This window comes from Macrobrachium nipponense, chromosome 41 (genome assembly GCF_015104395.2).
Source record: "Macrobrachium nipponense isolate FS-2020 chromosome 41, ASM1510439v2, whole genome shotgun sequence".
Lineage (NCBI taxonomy): Eukaryota > Metazoa > Arthropoda > Malacostraca > Decapoda > Palaemonidae > Macrobrachium > Macrobrachium nipponense.
In genome coordinates this window covers 56,405,668-56,427,826 of record NC_061102.1, presented here as the reverse complement: position 1 = coordinate 56,427,826, position 22,159 = coordinate 56,405,668, and positions in this window count along the sequence as shown.

The window sequence follows — 22,159 nt, the reverse complement described above, 5'->3', positions numbered from 1 at the left end:
ATATATATATATATATATATATATATATAAGCGAATTCCACAGGAAAATGAAAGTCAGAAATCCAAGCGCTTTCGTCTTTACTCAGACATTGTCAAGGGGTTAACTCCTTGACAATGTCTGAGTAAAGACGAAAGCGCTTGGATTTCTGACTATCATTTTCCTGTGGAATTCGCTTATTTATGAAGTCAAGTGCATCTACTGTGATTTTTTAATCATATATATATATATATATATATATATATCTATACATATATATATATATATATATATATATATATATCTATATATATATATATAATAATATATATAAAATACGTAATTTAAATTATATATATATTATATAAATTATATTATATATATATATATATATATTAAATATATTATATATAGATATATATATATATATTATATATATATATATATATATATAAGTATATATATATATATATATATATACTATATATATATATATATATATGTATATATGTTATATATATATATATATATATATATATATATATATATATATATTGATACGAGTGTTGGTTGATCTGTACGTTCTTACTTTGGCAATGCTGCATCTGACTGGGAACCAACATGTCATACAAGAATGAATGTAAGTAGAATTAGGTATATTGCAAGTAATGGAAGGACTCAGGAGAGAAATTCAGGGACTAATTCAATTAAATGTATTTACATTACTCAGAAGACTCAATTACATAGGGCTGTATATTGGTGGGCTCTTGGCACCTTTGAAGCTAAATTATACAAGTGACAAAGAATTAGAATGCCACACAAAAGGGAATGAAATGTGATGAATAAAATTTCATAAATGACTTGACTTGTGGATGTAGGGGCATAGTGGAGGCAGATGGTTCTACAGCGATGCACACACACACCCCTTTCTGCATTATAGAGAAAAGAACATGATCACTGAGTAAGCCACAGCAGCGGCTAATTGTCATAAAGAGAGTGTTGAAGGCTGGAGGAGATGATGTCAGGCTTTGCTCTGGTAAATTACTCTTTAACACTGATAAGTGATTACCGACAATGATTCAGGGTCTAAGTACAATGCGAGGCGAAAAGGAAATGGAATGAGATAAGAGTACAAGACAAATGACTGAACACTCTCCCACCAAAAGGTACTTTAATTCTTTAAGCTAAGATCCATGGATGCAGTCAATGGATTCTAGGGCGATGCACTTGGATGATAGGTTGTCAGCCAGACGAAGGGTGAGCAATTGCTCGGGTGATGGAGTATCGCACTGTGGTATGTCACTGGGTTAGTGTCCTGTCTGCTTCTGTCCTCGTTGACCCCAGTCCAGCCTTATAAGACCTCTCTTCCCTGCTAGTGTTTGCTGCCCTGGGCAGTTCAGGTGTCCTACTTTCTCGAGCACGATTCCCTTTAGTTTTTGCTGTGGGCATTTCATGTGGTCACCCGGGAAACAAGGTTTTCCTTGGAGAGAAGAGTCTTTGAGCAGCAGTGTCATAAAACCAGATAAAGATAGACACTCTTGGAGAGGGTTAGGAGTCTTAACAAGTGAGGGTACCGAGAACAGATGAAACAATTGTCAAATTTTAATTGAGGCCCGCCTCCTTGGCTCTCTAAGTGGGCTTCATAACAAGGAAGCATGGAGAGCTGTGAAGTAGCGATACTTCTATGTAGCAACATAAATATATCATATCATAAGCTCATGACTGAAATGCACTTTATATCTTACAATTTAGACTTCTACTTTACAGAACTCAAACCTACCATTCCTGAAAATGAATTATACTAAATGTATATATACAGTAGAATAGTCTTTAGCATACACTTACAAAAAAAAAAAAAAACATCAACTAAAATATACAACCAACCGGAGTTTCCTCCTGACATTGTCTTGTGATTCAGTGACTCACTAACTCACTAACACTTGTGCATTCCTGTTTGACTCTATATGAAAAAAAATCCAAGAAACCATTATTTTCAGTATCGAACTATGGCAACAACAGCCACCCTGTACCCCAACAACCCATCAGATGAAATGCATAGGAAACACACACACACGCACAGATTTTAACAGCTTCCAACAGGGTTGTAATGCAACTTCTCGATGTACAGATGTGCGTGGTAATTTTAGAATATCTCAAAGTAAAAGAACAGGATTGGATTGCAAGTAAGAGTCATTAAAAAATCCTGCTATCAAAATGATTCAAACTAGGATACATATGTATACAGAAATTATGTATGATAAATTCGTAAAGTAACTAAGTCTACAGGCAAAACCAACCCCGTTTCACGGGCAGAACCAGCTCTGTTCCAGGGAATCCCTTCTCACCCCCACCCCCTTCGGAGGGGTCCCCACTATAGCCCTGCCAAGTTTCATGCCCATAGGACCAGCCCTTTGTCCGTGATTGAATGATAGACGGACAGACAGACATAACGCCCATTATAGTAAGATACCAGAACCATGGTCTCAGTAACATATGACATTTTGTTTGTTGTATGTAGTACCGTATGACGTAGATGGAAATTACTTCTTAGACAAATTAAATGAACGAGTCCAGCCTATCAATTTCACGCTAGCAGTAGCACAGGTTGGTGTGGTTAACCATTTTAAAGCATTGTTATTAAAAGTAAACTCTTTCAGCGTTAATTTACTATAACTAGAAAAAACACATAATCTAACTTGTTTATTATTCTTCAAGACATCATGCTACAAAAATCTCCGCATCGAGCGTAATATTACGTGTTGTGAATCCTAAATTCCAGGATAACGAACGACAGAACTTGAAATATAACAGGCTGGGACTTGTGTTTTCAAGCTCAAATCTTGAGTAATTGCTATAATGAAACTGTTGGCGTACTCTCTGATAAAAGCCACAGAAAGATAGAAGCAGGATATTCCTAACTGATTACTGCAAATAATTTTGAATGGTTTTATTGTTGCAAAGATAATGATAATGAGTATCATCATTACTAGTGATGGGTTGATTTCGATCTTAAGTACGAAGACTTGAATTCAACAAGAATATGAACAGCCGAGTCATAACTAACCTTTATACCTTGATTGCTCAAAGGATTAGCCTCAGCTTTGACTAAAAACAATAATAAAGGACGGTAGATGATGAGATTTTATGAATAAAAAAAATATGGAAAATGCCCTGTGAGATTCCCGCCTTGAAGGAGCTATAGGCTTAGTGCAGTGATTACTTATCCTCCATTATACAAAATCAAGAAGGTTACATTAAGATTCCACACTCCTCCCAGAGAGAGAGAGAGAGAGAGCGAGAGAGAGAGAAGAGAGAGAGAGAGAGAGAGAGTCAAAAGTAGGTAAATTGCCTACTTCGAAACAGGCAAGCAATCGTCTCAATGGCAACTAATTTCGGGCTTTGAAACTACACAGAGAGGATGAAATATATATATATATATATATATATATATATATATATATATATATATATATATATATATATATATATATATATATATCGGATTCGAGCGATTTTGGCATTTGTTTTAGGTGGTCCGATTTCGCCGCATTTAGTCAGTTATGAAACTGGAATCCAATTTCGGTCTCGCAGTAATACCATAAAAAAACCATTGAAATACAAGAAAGTTACTAGAAAATATAATGCAAAATGACATGCATGTAAAACATAAAAGACGAATACCACATTTGAACCAATCAATTTTATTAATAGCGGCTATATACCCGAGAGACCATGAGACGCATCACTGTTATGCACAATGACATTCTGAGACGCCTCACAAACACTCCCCGCTACCACTCCGCCACACAGATGTTCTTAGAAAACCACCTGGACAATTTAAAAATCATTGTTAGGCGAACAATGTCCAGTCTGGTAACCCGAGTGAGAAGCAGCAGCAACTCGCTAATACAAAGCATCCTATTTTAAGGAGTGAAGCAAGAAGAAAATCTAAATTGTGGGAAAGATGGGAAAATGTGGCCTTTGTCCCCTAAAGGACTTAATCTCTGTATTGGCAAGATGTCATCTGCAGTTTTTGTCATTATTACATTTATTGCTGTTATTTTAATTTTTCTTTATGACTGTGATTACATCAAGTTATAGTTTTTTTTTTTACATTCAATTTTTGTATTTAGCCCTCTGGACCTGACTACTGTAACCACCTATTAACGTAAGGTCTCTAGTTGAAATTCAAGTTATATAATTTGCGCACTAACTGTTATTACTCTCAATGCATATTTTTTTTCTCGCCAATATTATTACTGTTATTACCAGTATTATGATTACTAGCTTTTATGCTACCTCAGCTATTTTGTGGTTGTGCCGATTATTCATTTTGTTTTTCTTTTTTATCATGTCTCATGTATCTACATTGTGTATGTTACTGTCTGTATTTTGTATATTCATTGTATATGGCCCTGAGCTGGAATAAAGCATATTATTATTATTATTATTACTATTATTATTATATCCTCCGGGGATTCCCGGTGGGGGGTGGGGAATATGAGATCTCTGGCATTACCGGAGGCCCTCTTGTGCTTCCCAGAGAAGCTCGGAGGCATTTCCATGAGAAGTGGGCCTCTTTGCCGGCTGAAATGTAATTAACTAATTGGTTGTGTGCGGGAATAAACAAACGAATTGGGGTGATGCCATGACATGCAGTAGTACAAGCTCTTGAGCGTGCATATACATAACATCGTCCAATTATTACCAAGCGTATTATCTGTTACAGCCATTAAGAACCTAATGAAATAACTAAATCCCATTTTTTATAGCAGAATGGATAAGGTTGTGCTACATTAAGAAGAAGAAGAAGAAGAAGAAGAAAAAGAGGTTGCTAACTATGAGGGTGATTTCTTGCATAATCCTGGGACCAAAGAAAACGTAATAAGAGAAAACGCTATCGGTGTGAAGCGGAAGCTATAGAATATCTTCAATCACTTTTGTTATGTGCAAGGAAATTTATTTTATCATTAATTTCACCAAATATAAAGAGAGCTGCGTTTTGAAAGTAAGAATCATTAGATACATATGAATATTCAAAATTGAATAATCCACTAAAGAGTGAAAAATCTTAATTCACACATAATTATGTAGCTTTTCATGATGAAAACCAGGTGACGAACCCTCACCGACATAGCCAATTTAACTTATAAACCCATCACGACACTCAATTGATGTTCTGGAATTTTTAGTAGTTTCGAAAACAAACATTTTGATAGCTTATTTTCAATATGAACAACTTGGTCCTATTTTATTCGTCCGGTCACGTTTTCCAGGTTCACAAAAGTTTGAAACTCTGGGTAGGCTTTACAATTGTTTGCTCATTCGTCTTTTTATTCTTCTCGTAGTAGCCTCTACAGAGAACTGATGTCTTATATTATTGTTTGTACTACAAAGTAGTCATTTTTATTAGGAACATTATATTGTACTAAAAAGTAGCCATTTTTATTAGGAACATTTTAAATGAGTCCCCGTTCCTATAACACGCTTTGCTCAAATCTGCCACATGATTCTTTTTGTATCGTCCAGAATCTGAGACTCAACGTAACGTTTTCAAGTAGTGTTAAACTTTTTTATTTTTTTATTTTAATCTCATACATGTCGACAAATTTGCGAATTCACAGCTAGCACTATTTTCCTTATGGTTTCATAACTATGATCACTTTTATGCCTCGGCATAATTCGTAATTTTTCTTTTCATTAGCTTTTGGTATATTGCTTAACTCAAAACAAGATGTGATAAGGTTTGCGGTGCTGTCAATGACAGCACGCTTATATTAACAAGATCCTCGAGCTGGTTAAATGTAACAACCTCTGCAGCAGTATAACATCAGACCTAATGACCTCAACAATCATAATAACTGGTACAAAATAGGAATACATCAGGTTTTCTTTGAATGTTCAAACTGCCTGCATGTTGCAAAATGATTTACTGACTAAAAAAATCATCCGAGATTTCTGAGATGTAATCTCTGTTACTAACGGATTTATCTGTAGAGGTTACCTGTTCTTTCAGGAATAACAAATTTTAATTATACGGAGAAGATGGCTATTAATCGAAATATCTATTAGTATTAAAGTCAAGGGTTATGGAACACTTGTTTCTTATCTGGCTTAAAATATTATTTTCTTAAAAGTTCTTCTGCTAACTTTTGGCGTACAATTTATTCATTCATAAGGTACCTTGAAGTGCAAGAAAATGTAGATAACTTCATATGCTTTCTAGTTAGAAATTGTTAATACAGAGATGTCAATACTAAGTGCAATGTATTTACAGTAAGCAAAGAAATCTAACAAACTTGGGCCTAGACTTACAAGAATAATTGCATATGAGAATATTTGCTATTATCCAAATATTCCTCTAACAAATATAAGATCATTCCATTGTTGCTAGTCATTGTAGACTTATGCAGGGGGCATCATTTGGGAATGCTGGTGGGGGGGGGGGGGGGGGGGGGTGATACTTGGACCCCATCAAGACACTGATTGGCCCCCAAGACTTGGTTTGCCACCCCACCCCCCCAAGTAAGTAGTTATCCATATTCCTTGAGACTTCAATGCTATTCTCCAGTAAGTAGTTATCCATATTTCTGGAGACTTCAATGTTATTCTCTAGTAAGTAGTTATCCATATTTCTGGAGACTTCAATGTTATTCTCTAGTAAGTAGTTATCTCTATTCATGGAGACTTCAATGTTATTCTCCAGTAAGTAGTTATCCATATTTCTGGAGACTTCAATGTTATTCTGCAGTAAGTAGTTATCCTTATTCCTGAAGACTTCAATGCTATTCTCCAGTAAGTAGTTATCTCTATTCATGGAGACTTCAATGCTAGTCTCCAGTAAGTAGTTATCTCTATTCATGGAGACTTCAATGCTAGTCTCCAGTAAGTAGTTATCCCTATTCTTGGAAACTTCAATGCTATTCTCCAATAGGTAGTTATCCCTATTCTTGGAGACTTCAATGCTATTTTCCAGTAAGGAGTTATCCATATTCCTTGAGACTTCAATGTTATTCTCCAGTAAGTAGTTATCCCTATTCCTGGAGACTTCAATGCTACTCTCCACTTAGTAGTTATCCTTATTTGTGGAGACTTCAACGCTATTTTCCAGTAAGTAGTTGTCTATATTCCCAGAGACTTCAATGCTGATCTCCAGTGAGTAGTTATCTATATTCAAAGAGACTTCAATGCTACTCTCCAGTAAGTAGCTATGTATATTCAAAGAGACTTCAATGCTACTCTCCAGTAAATAGTTATCCATATTTCTGGGAACTTTATGGGGGAGTTATGGAGTTCCATTTGACAACATCTGTGAGAGAGAGAGAGAGAGAGAGAGAGAGAGAGAGAGAGAGAGAGAGAGAGAGATGGAGTAATTGCTGTATGGATCGTTAATGATTGGATTGGCTGTTGGTGAGTTCTGGGTTGTCTGCTGGTGCTGTTAGAGATCAGAGTTCTTTTTTTTGAGTGAGTCTTTTGTCAGTCTCTAGTCAGAAGCTGTGGTAATCAGTAGTGTTGACAGCGGTCTGTGGAAAGTGTTGAGGGATTGGTTAATTTATTCAAGGAGTGTGTTATTGGTTTGTTGCTGATTGTTGTTGGGTTTGATATTGGTTGCTTAAGAGTTGTTGTGCTGTGAGGTTTTTGTTGAGTTGTATGTGAATCCCTGTTGGATTATATGTGAGTTGTTGTGGTTGAGGGTTGTTGTTGGTGTTGTTGGTGTTGTTAGTGGGTGTGTGTATTGCTTTTTTTGTGTTGTTTTTTGTGTTGGTAATTGTTTGCGCACTGGTCTTTTGTTGTGTTGTTGAGTTTTTGTTGTTATATGTGAGGTTGTGGATGTGTTCCTTGGTTGTTTGCTGTGTTGTTGTGTTGTTAGGTTGTGGTTGTGTTCCTTGTTTGTTGTTGAGTTGTGGGTTTGTGGTCTTTGGGTGTTGTGTTGTTGGGTTGTGGTTGTGTTCCTGTTTTGTTGTTGTGTTCCTTTTTTGTTGTTGTGTTGTTTTGTTGTGGGTTGTGGTTCTGGGTTGTGGTCTGGGTTGTGGTTGGTATCTCTGTGACCTCAACCGGCAGACAGCACAGCATAGCCCTGGAATATTTGGAGTTGGTAAGTATTACATGTGTTTTGTGTGTGTGTAAGTTTTTTTTTTTTGTAGGTAAAGGTCAATTGTCCTGCGTGTATGCTGTAGTGTAAAGAGGAAAGTGTGACTGGGGTGAGTTGGGCAGCTGGAGTGATTAGGTTTGTGTGGGGGGATTTAGCCAGCTTGTTTTTTTAGCTTGTGATCCCGCCACAACTTCAATGCTACTCTCTAGTAAATAGTTATCTATATTCATGGAGACTTCAATGTTACTCTCCAGTAAGTAGTTATCTATATTCCTGGAGACTTCAATGCTGCTCTTCATTAACCCTCAATGGATGGATTGATCCTCAGGGTCCACAATAATAAAAAGTGTTAAGAGTCCGTGTATAATTTTTAAGACTTTACAAAAAGCTTTCGAACCCTTCTCTGGGTTCATCTTCAATCCAAATGAACAATTAGTTACAACATGTACAGAGGTAAATTTAAAAACAAGAATCATTGAGGATCTTTGACACCGTTCGTTAGCTTGTTAATGGGCCAGATGATGAAGAAAGAGGGCAGTTAACTCCAACTAGTTGATTTCCTCTCCCGTATCAATCCTTCTGGCTGCAATTCTGTTGGATCTCCGCAATGGTTGTTGCAACGTTGCAGGAAGTCCTTCATCCAAGGGTGTAAATTGGGCACCGTAACCAGACTCCCCTGGGGCAGTGGTTACCTGGACAGGGAGAGGCAAGGCAGAAGCAGCATCAGGAGAGGGAAAAACAGAGCCTGTCCTACAGTTAAATTTTTTTAAAAACATACTAGTAATATAAAAATTAACAAATGGGTCTTCGTTGGAGTTAACTACCCTCTTTCTTCATCACCTGGCCCATTGACGAACTAATGACCGGTGTCGATCTTCAACGAGTCATTTTTAAATTTACCTCTGAACATGTTGTAACTAATTGTTCATTTGGACTGAAGATGAACCCAGGGAAGGGTTCGAAAGCTTTTTGTAGTCTTAAAAATTATACATGGACACTTAACACTTTTTATTATTGTGGACCCTTTAGAACATCAATTATATATACTCTCGCGATAGAGAATTTTTCTCTACTAATAATAGGTTTTGGTAGTGGACGGATTGATCCTGTAGATAAACAATATTAAGAGCCATCGATTTGGAAAGAATCAGACCAGGAAAGAGGTGCCTATGCTTCTATACCCCATAAACTTTTTGCTCGTAAATATACTAAGGGGTTGCTGTTGTTTTTTGTTCTTGTCTTTTGCGATATTTTGTTGGTTGTAAATGTAATTTTTACAAAGAAAATTGCAAAGAAATATTAGAAAAAATGTAAAAGTAAAAAAGTTACTGAATGTTTGCTCTCGGTAAATTCACGTAAATATTTTTCAGCAAATATGCTAAGAATTTGTTACTGATTTATTTCTTATCTGTTTTGATATTGTGCGAGCATTAATTATAATTTTACAATATAACATTTATTAGAAAAAACATTTATAAGTTGGTAAAAGAGGCCCCACTGGGGATCTTATATAGTCATTTTCAACTTCTCGTGATGCTCAAATCTCATGCGACATGACTCCATAGAATTTCGTTCAAATTTCACTACCTTGCGAAGAATGCTTGTTCCATATTTATCTAATATTTCAATGCGAAAACGCGATTATTGCATACAATAAGGCCATCATATGTTTCATAAGAGTGAAATCTATCATATATTTCAAAACTGTAAAAAAAATGCCACGTGTACCCAAATTTCAGAAAAAACTCTTAAAAAACATTTTCAAACTTTCGTTTACACATCACTGAAGCATTTCACCAAAACGAAGTCGTCGTCAAACCTCAGTTCAAATGTTAAATAAAAAAAGCGAAAAAAAAATTGTCATAACATTCATAATGCTTCCAAAGCAAGCATAAAATTCGAAATAGTCCTATTTGATTTCTCAACGCTGATAATTGATTGATTAATTATGTCTGTTAAAAACTGGTGTCACAACATCTCGGTTATTGACACCGAAATAAATTTAGATAAAAGGTAGAATTAAATCTAAAATTAATTTAATATAAAAAATCTAAAAATATATTTATATGAATAAATTTGTTCAAATATATAAACTCTTACATAGATATTCTATTATATAGTGTAAATTTTGCTCTATATTACAATCCTTTCCGAGAATTGTAGATAGGATAAAATTACCTCCTCTATCACATCCCCAAGACAGGAACCTATGTCTCAAATTCCCAAGTCTGGGACATTCAACCAGCAAATGTCTCACAGTCAAGGGCACAGTACAGTTCTCGCAAAACGGAGGATTTTCACAAGACATCAAGAACCCACGGGTGAGTCTTGTATGTCCAATCCTCAATCTGTACAACATCGTTTCCTGTCTCCTTGGCATATACGGATATGACCAAGGAGACACTGATGACGTGATACTACGCATTTTTTGATTATTTAAAATATCCTCCCACTGGGACTGCCAACATTTTTTAATTCTCTGACCTACTAGAGGATACAAATCCCGATATGGTAGTAGGCATCTTGTGGGTTCTGGGGAGCAGACCGCAGACTTTGCAAGTTGGTCAGCTTTCTCATTCCCAGCCACCCCAACATGAGATGGCACCCAACAGAACTTTATTTCTTTCCCTCTTCTTTTTAGTAAAAGCAGCCATTCCAATATATCTAAAATCAGAGGCTTTAAAGGGTTAAAAGATTCCAGCGACTGAAGAACACTTCTTGAGTCACAATATATAATAAAATTACTTTCATTCCAAATTAAAACTTCCTTTAAAGCCTTTTAAATTCCATATAATTCTGCTGTAAAAATCGATGCAACTGATGATAGCCTGCCGCTTCTCTCTACATCAGGGAAGGCTACACCAAAGCCGACGCCAGCATCTTACTTTGAGCCATCCGTGAAAACTGCAGTGGAGTTATCATGTTGCAAAGAGTGTTCTAAAAATATTGACCACATGGCCTCACTGGACAATTCTGTCTTGGTAAAATAAAATATCTACAAAATTTTACTTCTGGAAAGTTCCAGGTGGGACTAACTGAGTATTTTGCTGGTAAAATCTCGATTCTTGGCATATTCAATTCACGGACAATAAAATTTACTCTAAAAGCGAATGGATGAGGTTGCTTGGGGTGACTTTCGTTAAACTGCCAATGCCTTTCATTTCTCATACAAATGCGGGTTAAAGACTTAGGTAGCCTCTGGAATCTATACCAGCTCCGAACCAGCAGACAACTTATAATGAAGATCCAGTGGCACCTCATCAGCATCTACAAGCATGCTCTCGGTGGGAGATGATTTAAATGCTCCAGTACACAACCGTATTCCTCCATGATGAATTGAGTTGAGCATTTTAAGGCTATTTGGCTTCGCAGAAGTGTACACCTTACACCCATAACTTAATTTTGAAAAGACCAAGGCTTTATATAATCTCAACATCTGAGTTCGGTCTGCACTCCACGAAGTGTGAGACAGGACTTTCAGCAAATTCATTGCTTTCAAGCATTTTGCCTTAATATATTTCAGATGTGGAATTCAGGTCAGCTTGCTATCAAAAATCAAGCCAAGAAACCTTGTTTCACCAACACATGGAATTCTCTGCCTATGAATGAATAGATCTGGATCAGGGTGGATTCTCCTTATACAACAAAAGGATGGTTACAGTTTTACTGGCAGAAAATCTAAAACCATTAACCTCAGCTCACTTTACTATATTATCAATGCAGAGCTGAAGGCGGCGTTCAGCCACTGCCATCCTTGATGCTGCAAAGGAAATCGACAGGTCATCAACAAAAAGGATATAAATTATATCTGGGGGAATTATTTTAGAAACCCCATTGATTACCAAGGCGAACAAGGTTACACTTAAAACACTTCCTTGTGGTACTCCTTCTTCTTGATTGAACACATCTGACATTGTTGCTCCAACCTGAACCTGAAATATCCTATTTTTTAAAAAAGCCTTAATAAAGAGGGGCAAATTTCCTCTCAGGTTGCATTCATAAAGGACCCTCAAAATGCCATATCTCCATGTTGTATCATAAGCCTTCTCTATTTCAAAGAAAACAGTGATGTGATGCTGCTTGTTGGCAAAAGCTTCACATATTGAAGATTCCATTCGTACCATTACATCAGTTGTGGAGTGCATACTCCGAAAACCACACTGAGCAGGCGACAGATATTTACCTCTTTCCAAGTACCACATCAATCGTGTGTTCACCATTTTTTCCATGATCTTACACAAACAAGATGTTAATGCGATAGGACGATAATTTTCTGTCTTGAATGGATCTTTTCCAGGTTTCACAAAAGGCAGTAATTTTAACTTCTCCCAAAGCTTGAGGAAGATATGTTCTCGGTAAATTCTGTTAATTAGGCTTAATATGAAAAGTCTGGTATTTTCAGGGGTATGCTTAATCATTGAATATGTTATATCGTCCAGTCCAGGAGCTGATTCATAACATTTATTCAAGGCTGATTCAAATTCTCTAATAGTAAAAGAAGCACTGTATTGCTCATGTCTTAAGGTATTAAAATCAATTTCGACCTGTTCCATTATCTGTCTTTGAGCTGAATAGGGTCTATCATCATTTTTCTTTGCAACATTAGCAAAATGATTAGCAACCTCATTTGCCACTAACTGGGGGTCTGCTACCTTGCAACCATTCATCTTGATAACTGGAGGTTGACAAGGAGTGGACTTGCCTGCTATTTTTCTAACTCTCTTCCAAACTAGAGTCAGAGGAGTTTTCGAATTTAGTGTTGATATGAATATCGTCCAAGATTCTTTTCGTGCTTTTTCGATTTCCATGCGAAAATGAGCTCTCGCTTTTCGAAATTCTACACGATAATACTCACATTTTCGTCTGCGGTATCTGGTGAAGGCAGATCTCATAGTTCCATGAGTTTTTCTTGGCATTTACGTGTCCACCAGGGAACTGGTCGGCGGACAAATTTGCCCAAAGTCCTAGGTATAGATGGAAGACCAGCTGAGAACATTATTGTATTCAAAAAGTCAAGAGCGTCATCTACACAGGGAAAGTCATCAGCAGAATCATCTATTGAGCTGTGCTCCTGGAATGTTGACCAATCAGCTTTACCAATGATCCATTTGGGTAGCCTTGAAGATGGAGGACTTGATGCTACACTCACCACTATTGGAAAATGGTCACTGGTAAATCTATCATTTATAGTTCTCCAATTAAAGTCAATAAAACAGTCATCACTACATATAGATAAATCAATTGCTGATACCGTGCCTGTTTGAACATGAAAATGCGTAGACTCCCCAGAGTTGAGGATCCCCACATTTTCATCTTCTATGATGGAACCTAAGCACCTTCCTCTTTGATTGGTGATGATGTCACCCCAAAGAGACCTCTGCTATTCATATCTCCCAAAATAACAAAAGGGCGTGGTAACTGTTGAATAAGATATTTAAATTCATTGATAGGGAAAGCTTCATTAGGTGGTAGATAAAGAGAGCATATTGTATATTTTCTTTGCAAATGGATCTGCACACCTACCACTTGCAATGCTGATTGGATGCTGATAGGATTTTGTGGGGTGTCATTTCGAACATACAAAGCGACACCACCATGGCTTCCAATATTCAAATTATAGGTAGAGTGATAGGATGTATACTCTCGTGGGCTGGGGCACATATTATTACCAATCAGTGTCTCCTGCAGAGCTATACAAACAGGAGACACTTCTGATATGAGCAGCCTTAATTCTTCCCATTTAGCTCTTAATCCCTGACAGTTCCACTGTAGAAAATATATGAATTTACTTCCCTTTAGAGGCTGTTAAATTAGAGCCTCTTTTAAGAGCTCTCAGCTACTGACTCGCTCCTTATTTCTGGAAGGAGACCGATTATTTATGGCTGCCTTCCTTTTCAGAGGGTTATCGGTCTCACGAACACCAGACAAAGCTAATGCTGCCTGAGGAGGGGTGTGAAGGTTGGACATTGGTGCATCCTCCAAAGGATCAGAAGCACCATTTAAAGCTGGTACAGCCTCCAGTGAGGTGGAAGTGACAGGTACACCCGGCACAGCCTCCAGAGAGGCAGGAGTACCAGAAATCACTGGTTCAGCTTCCATTGAAGCAGAAGTGCCAGTGGTTTCTGGCACTGCCTCCAAAGAGGCAGGAGTGCCAGAATCAACCTGCACTGCCTCCGAAGAGGCAGGGACGCCAGGAATCACTGGCGCAGCCTCTGAAGAGGCAGGAACGCCAGGAATCACTGGCACGGCCTCTGAAAAGGCATGAGCGCCAGCAATCAATGGTGCCGCCACCAAAGAGGCACGAGTACAGGTCGTAACTGGTTTTTTATTAACATTATCTTTGGTAACATTGATATTTCTTCTTCGGTTGGCAGCAACATTGGAAAAGGATATTCCTGGTCTAATGTACTGACTCAACACTCTCTCTTTTGCCTCTCTAAATGTGATACGCTCGGTCACCCTTAATGTCTGAATTTCTTTTTCCATGATGTATAACATCACAATTAAGTGAAGATGATGGATGATTGTCTCCACAATGCATACATCTGGCCTCTTTATTACATATGCCATGCTCTGGTTCACTGCATTTAACACAAGTAGCAGGCTTGCCTTGTAGTTTCTGTCTACAGGACCCCAACATATGTCCGAATTCTTGACAATAAAAACATCTCCTCGGTCTTGGGATATATTGTTTAACCTTGAAACGTAACCAGGCTGCTTTCACTATACTAGGCAATGGGGTGGAATTGAATGTAACAATTAAATTGGGAAGTGGGACTAGGACTCTATTTATCTTCCACTTCATTCTTTCAATTCTTATTACCCCTTGCTCCCTTAATTCCTCTACGAGCCTTTCCTCAGAGTAAGTCACAAGCTGGGGTGCATATATCATGCCCTTGGAGTAATTCCAAAAAGCATGCACTACACACTCAACTTTAATTCCTCCAAGGTGAGATAATGATTTTAGCTTGTCACTTTCTTTTGCTGAGGCAGATTCCACTGTCAGCTTTCCTCGCCCCTCAGAAGAAATCTTAGGCTCTTGGCCACAACACCTGACAATATCTTTATATACATTAAAAATGTCACAATCAGAGTCTTCCAAATTAAAGGTCAAATATTTATCATAAGAGTTTTCAAACATGCCGGGCCCTATTTCAGATACTAAAGTTTTACTAAATTTCCATATACTCCGTACTGGAGCATAGGGTTTCAGTGTAATTACACTGGAAGGTTTTTTTGAGTTTTCCAGAGGAAGTTGTCAGGGGAGGTTCCAGCGGTCATTAACTGTGCCGATTCACCGCCATCAAAGGGTCCAGGGGTACTTGAATCTTTATTTTTTAATCTCATAAAGATTTCAGTTAAAAAAAAAAAAAAAACTGAAAAGCTTAAAAAGATATCATCAGCCTTTCATGGCTTTTATTCTTCCACTAATGGCACAAGTGAGAACCGACTCCTAAATGTCTGCGTCCCTACCCTACCCCACAGGGGATGGCATAACATCATTAGAGTAGCCCAAGTGTAAGCCAAACCCGCTTGATAGGACTGAGAGTATTACCAGAATACAATCATCCCCACCCTAATCACATTATGGGCAAACCGGACAGAATGCCGAGAGTCCTATCCGCAAAAGTAGACACCCCCTGGAATCCGTGGTCCAGCCCTGCAAAATAGTTCCGCCTGATATCACCCAGGTCCAAACATTATCGGGCAGTTGATGTTCCTGTCACGGTTCCCACTATTTAGCTTCAGACATAAAACCCAGTCCCAGCTATGATATCTTTTCTGTTTACCAGGTCCAGTAAATTTAAGCAAAGGTGGAAAATTCCACATAATTAATTCGAAATGCTAGGAAAAAAAATATTACATTAAGGAGAAGGATGTAGTAAGAATGAAAAAATTGCAGAAAGAAGGAAAAGTTCTGGCTAATTTATTTGGATCAGCAGCTGGGCCCCAAGAACCAGTGAGAAAGCAACCCCACCAGGCATCACGGCCCAGCTGCTGGTCCCTAAGCCCCCTACCCACGCCAAGGGGTCAGCATCTAGGGGGACAATGCTGATAAAATGTAAACGTATAAACAAAAGTAGAATGCGCCCACCGATCTCAATGTGTGAGGGGACCATGTATGACGTATCATTAGTGTCAGTCCAACAACAACAACCACCTGGTGTAACATAAGTAGGTCTGCAATGAGTAGCATCAATGAAATTATCTTGAAAACTTTTACTTCATATGCGGGTGAAGAATATTTGGATTTTCATACATAATTATTTGTTATATTTCTTAAATATTTCAAAAATGATGGTATCTTTACTTTATACTTAACATTCACATCTCTATACTAACAATTTCTGTTCCAGAAAGCAAATGATGTTATCAACACATTCTTACACTTCAAGTTACCTTATGAAAGAATGGATTATACAACAAAAGCGAGCAGAAAGACTTTTAAGAAAATATTTTAAACCAGTTGAAAAAAAAGTGTTCCATACGCCTTGATATCAATACTTATATTTCGATTAATAGCCATCTTCACCATATAATCAAAATCATCATCAACTTTTATTCCTCAAAGAACAGATTATTTCTACAAATATAAACATTAGTAACGGATTACATCTCAGAAGGCTTAGATTATTTTTCTAGTCCTATAAATCATTTTGCAACATACAGGGAGCTTAAACACAGCCTAAAACTTCAACATTCAAAGAAAACTACTTTGAAATTGTTGTTATGACTGTTGAGTTTATTAGGTCTACTGTCATAATGCAGCGGACATAGATACGTTGACCAGTCTGAGGAGCGTGTTAAGTGTGCTTTAATTAATGAACTAAGCAATGTAGTCCAAATCGCACAGATTACGAATGATATCAATGCATAAAAGGGATCATATTTATATAACCATAAGGAAAATAGTGCTATAGCTGTGAATTCCCAAACCTTTCGACATGCATGACATAAGAAATAAAAAAAAGGTTCAACACTACTTGACAATATAATGTTGAGTCTGAGAATCTGGACGATACAAATAGAATCATGTCGAATGAGATTTGAGCACCACTGTGCATTTGCATATCTTCCTCTTTCCATTGATGTGTTTTTTTTTCATAAATTGGCCAACCTCAAAGTTTACCTGGCGTGAGGAGATGCATACGATATATTTACCCGTCCAGTAAGGGTTAAGTAGTTGTTCATATATCTGGAGATTTCAATACTGCTTCAGTAAGTGGTTATCTATATTCCTGGAGACTCCAGTGAGTAGTTATCCTTATACCTGGAGGCTTCAACACTGCAGAACAGTGTTTAGGCTCTTAAAACACATCAAATATATTGCGGCCTCAGATTAAATCATCAAGGACATAGGGCCCTAGACCAAGTTAATGAGTCAATCAATGTATGTCGAGCTCAAGATGTAGGCCTAGGCCGACGTCAGAAGATTCTGGCCTCTTAGTCTCGAGACCAATGATATACATTATGCATATTGTGGCCTCGGCCCAAATTTTCAAGGGCATAAGACAAAGAGACTATGTCAGTGTCAGTCACTGGATTCCAATGTCGGACATAGGCCTAGGCTAAGGTCAGAATAATCCAGCCTCGTTGTCTTTAGACACATTACAGTGCAGTGTGTGATGTAAACATTTCCCTTTTTTACCCAAAAAAAAAACTTTACAATGTGAGGTTGGTTGGCGTTGACCTTCTTAAGGTGTTCATGATTGACAGGAAAAGCACCAAAAGAAGAAACGAAATGTTTGTGTATCTTGTTGCTTTACTTTCAAAAACACTTACATCTCATGATTATATCCTGAGCTGTCAGGAAGCTTTATCTGCATCTTATAAACATATTTAATAGGTTTTAACAGATTTCTTTGCCTCGAAAAGAAAATTAAGCTTTGTGAAATGCCGGCTGAATCAAATTTACTCAGAAAATTAAATAATAGGTTAATCATTTGTAGGAGTCTTTTGGCTACCATGTCAAGGGCAACGCTAAATTCTGTTAGACCTAAGTACTGAGTTAGATGCTATGAATGGGCTACCTAATAAGGGATGACCTTGAAGCAAAGGCAAACAGAACTTATTTTGACTGCAGTTCCAGAGCTTTGTAAAAGAGGGGAAAGAATGTTCATGTGACCGTTGACATTTTGGGATTACCGATTTCTCCACACCGCGTGAAGAGTGACCTGGGAGGTTGTAGGGCTACCTGAGGATGGAAGGAGTGCGGGACTAGAGAATAAGTAAGGGGGACGGTTGGGGGCCTGGAGAATCAATAATAGGGGGTGGGGGAGCCGTTGGTTAGACGGACTGTCATTTAATTTGATCCTAACGACAAGGAAAGCAAAAATTGACACTGATGCTCTAATCAGGGAAGGGTCAGGAAAATGCAAAGTTGCAATTACTGGAATGAGGAACAATGCTTGTTAAACATGAAAAAGAATGAATAACAATTATACTGGATGTAGCCAAATGAACATATTTATTTACATTGTAGAGTCTAAGTTAGGCTAGCCTGTATGAATAACTTAGGTTTTCATAGCTAGCCACGACTTGAGCTGTATTTCATAGTCTGTGGTGGGGGCAGATAGAAAATTTAGCATTCCTCAAGGTTATGCCAAATTAAGTTAGGCTATGGTGGGCTACCCTTTGTTATTTAATGATCAACCCTGGTAGACTGGCTAGTTGGTAAAGTTTATTTGTAGGCTAGCTAGTCAGTAAAGTTTACTTTTAAAGCTATAATGTAGTATAACTTTGAAGTATATGGGGTAAAAATGATAATGGTAAGATTGAAGAACAGACTATGTACTACCTTCAAGTGTTATGGCAGATCAAATTCAGCCGAGTCCTCTGCATAAAAGGAGGCTTGAGAACTTACTGATGACATTGTAAATGACATTATAGGCCTCATGATATTATGTACATTGTAGCCTAGTACTACTAGTAGTAGGGAAAATTGTCACTCTTTAACCGTGGTTATATGGACCCTACATACTATTTGATTAGGCTACAAGAATTTAAATGTCAAATAGGCTTTAATAAAGAGCGTATTACAACATTCATTATGTTATTTTATTAGCTCGAAAAGCAGGTGTGTATTGACTGCAAGTTGACTATCTAACACACATTTACGTACTTGAGGTAGTTTTGACAGTTATAAAGATTTTCATGAATGAAAAATGTCACTCTCCTATGAAATATGAGCCCCTATTCTCGTGTGATCCTGTTTCTGTATGGAAGACAGTTGTTGCCCCAGCACTGGGTGCCAGAAGTGGCTTTTCTGCTGCTGGTCTCTGCAGTCGAGGCCACTGCTATTTCCCAGAATCATCGCATAACAATTGGACTTGTCTGTACAATCTCTCATCTTGTAATTTGATAAGGATAAGGGGAAAAGGCATTTGCCCTTAATTCAATCATGTCGCAACTGTCACTGGTTTGAATGTCTATATTCTTGAACTTCTCGAAATTTGATAGCTATTCCTTCCCGTCCATTGCTAAGTGAGGAATAATAGACTGCTCTTAAATAAGCGGCTCTAGAACTAGACCGTATAAATGAATTGTTTTTTAAATTAAACTTGAATTTTATTAGAAATTAGGAGCTATTTAGACGATAAAAGTAATTAATGAATAACCCGAACGAAAAAACAGATAGTATACATATTAGATTATAATTTATCAATAGAGAAAATATACGTCACTAGTGGATAATTATCGTACACACAGTATGCTAGGATAATGACGTCATTGCCTCAAGCGAATTCTGAACGCTGATTGGTCCTAATTTCTCCCATAAGCCTTAAGAGAACAACCCTCGAAACAGCAGCCTGGAATATACCACAACAACACCCTTTTTCTACCTAACTGGCACACTGTCTCCCCCTCGCCAGCCACGCTTTCCTCGGGTTTACAAAACCCAATCCCCAAGACGACATGCCCCATTATCTTAAACTAAAACAAACATTTTTCTTACTTATTACAGTGAAAAAACTACATCAAACAAAACACAACAACAAGCATACTACAATAACAATCTACACACAGTAATGTTAGCAGAAATCTACTCCAATTCCAAGTTCCTCCTCCAGGCAGGACTCATAATCCCTCATCCAGGCAGGAGCATGGCTTTTTCTCCTGGGATATCTACTGTTATCATTAACCCTCTCTTCCCTCATCACTTCCTCCTCACTTGATTCCCTTGTGGTACTTGGCAGCTCATCTCGCAAATCTAAACTCATAATGTGGTATACCTACCATCCAAAGACCCAAAGACATTATTCTTAGAATGAATATAAGTCACAATCCCCTTCTTCCACTGAGTATTGCAACACATGGGAGGGAGGCTTGACCCATAATTCTCTCACCTGAACAGGAAGAAGTTAAGTATATCTTAGTTTTACCAGACCACTGAGCTGATTAACAGTTCTCCTAGGGCTGGCCCGAAGGATTAGATAGGTTTTACGTGGCTATGAATCAATTGGTTTCGTAGCAACGGGACCTAAGCTTATTGTGGGATCCGAACCACATTATATATCGAAAAATGAATATCTATCACCAGAAATAAATTCCTCTCATTCCACGTTGGCTGAGCGGAGAATCAAACTTCGGATTACCTGATCGGCTGGCAAGCACGAAAACCACTCTTCCAACGAGGAACAGGAACAACGTCCTCAGTAACAGTAACTGGCACTTCTACCGGGTGTCTCCACTCATATTTGTAGATAGCCCTTCGAGGAATATTACTTTCATCTGACCCTTTCCTGGGTGTCATATTATAACAGAACGCAGATTCTAATGGACTGCATTTCCCTTCCCAGAAACGGTTTTGATAGTTGTGTCGTGTCTCTCCGCAATACCAGTTACACTTGGTCAACAGGCAACGCAAAAATATCTCTGAATATTCCATCCATCCAACATCATCTTTAAGACTTCCGATCTGAACACTGCTGTGTCATTCGACATGGCAATAGTAAACACATTTTTTGAGAAGAAAAGGGAACACCTAATAACATATAGGAGTGGGGGAAGATTCTCCCAGATAGACTATTTCTTGTATAAAAGGATAAATCTGGTGGAGGTCAAGAACTGCAAAGTTATTCCAGGCGACCATGTAGCCCCCAACCAACAGGCTGCTATGTATGGACTTGAAGTTGAAAAGGGAAAGAAAACCAAAGATAAAGGGATAAGGAAAATTAAATGGTACGAATTACAGAAGGAAGGGGATAAGAAGAGAGTAGTTAAGAGGAGGGTTTTGGAGGATATTGATATAGGGATTGAAGATGTTCAAGAATGGTGGGCACGAAATGCAGCAGTAATAAGAAGGCATGGAAAGGAGCTGCTAGGAGAGACATCTGGTATCATATGGGAAGAAAAGGATAGTTGGTGGTGGGATGAAGACATTGAGAAAGTAGTAAAAGATAAGAAGGAGGCAAAGAAAAGATGGGAAGAGTCACAGTCAGTGGAAGACAGAAATAGGTACAGAGAGAAAAACAAGGTGGTGAAAAAGGTGGTAGCCCAAGCTAAAGCAAAGTCGTATGATGATGTGTATAATGAGCTGGGGACAAAGGAAGGATTAAAGAAGATGATGAAGCTATCAAAGGCTAGAAATAAGAGCACCAAAGATATAACACACATCAAACAAATAAAGAATCAAGAGGGTGTAGTGCTTAGAAAGGAGGAAGACATTGTGAAGAGATGGAAAGAATATTTCGAACAGTTGTTAAATGAAGAAAATAATAGACTAATAAGAGAGGATGGGCAAGTGAACATTGGCATGTAATGAGGTTTTCTAGGCAAGAGGTACTAAATGCACTGAAGAAGATGAAGAATGGGAAGGCAACCGGACCAGACATGATCCCGGTGGAGGCATGGAAAGCATTAGGAGATGAAGGAGTGGATATACTGTACGATCTTATGATAAAGATCCTTGAACAGGAAAAGATACCAAATGAGTGGCGTGGGAGTATATTGATCCCAATTTTTAAAGGGAAAGGCGATGTCCAAGAGTGTGGTAATTATAGGGGCATTAAATTGATGTCCCACACTTTGAAGATACTGGAAAGGATGATAGATGCTAGACTGAGAGAAGAAGTACAAATAGGTAAAGA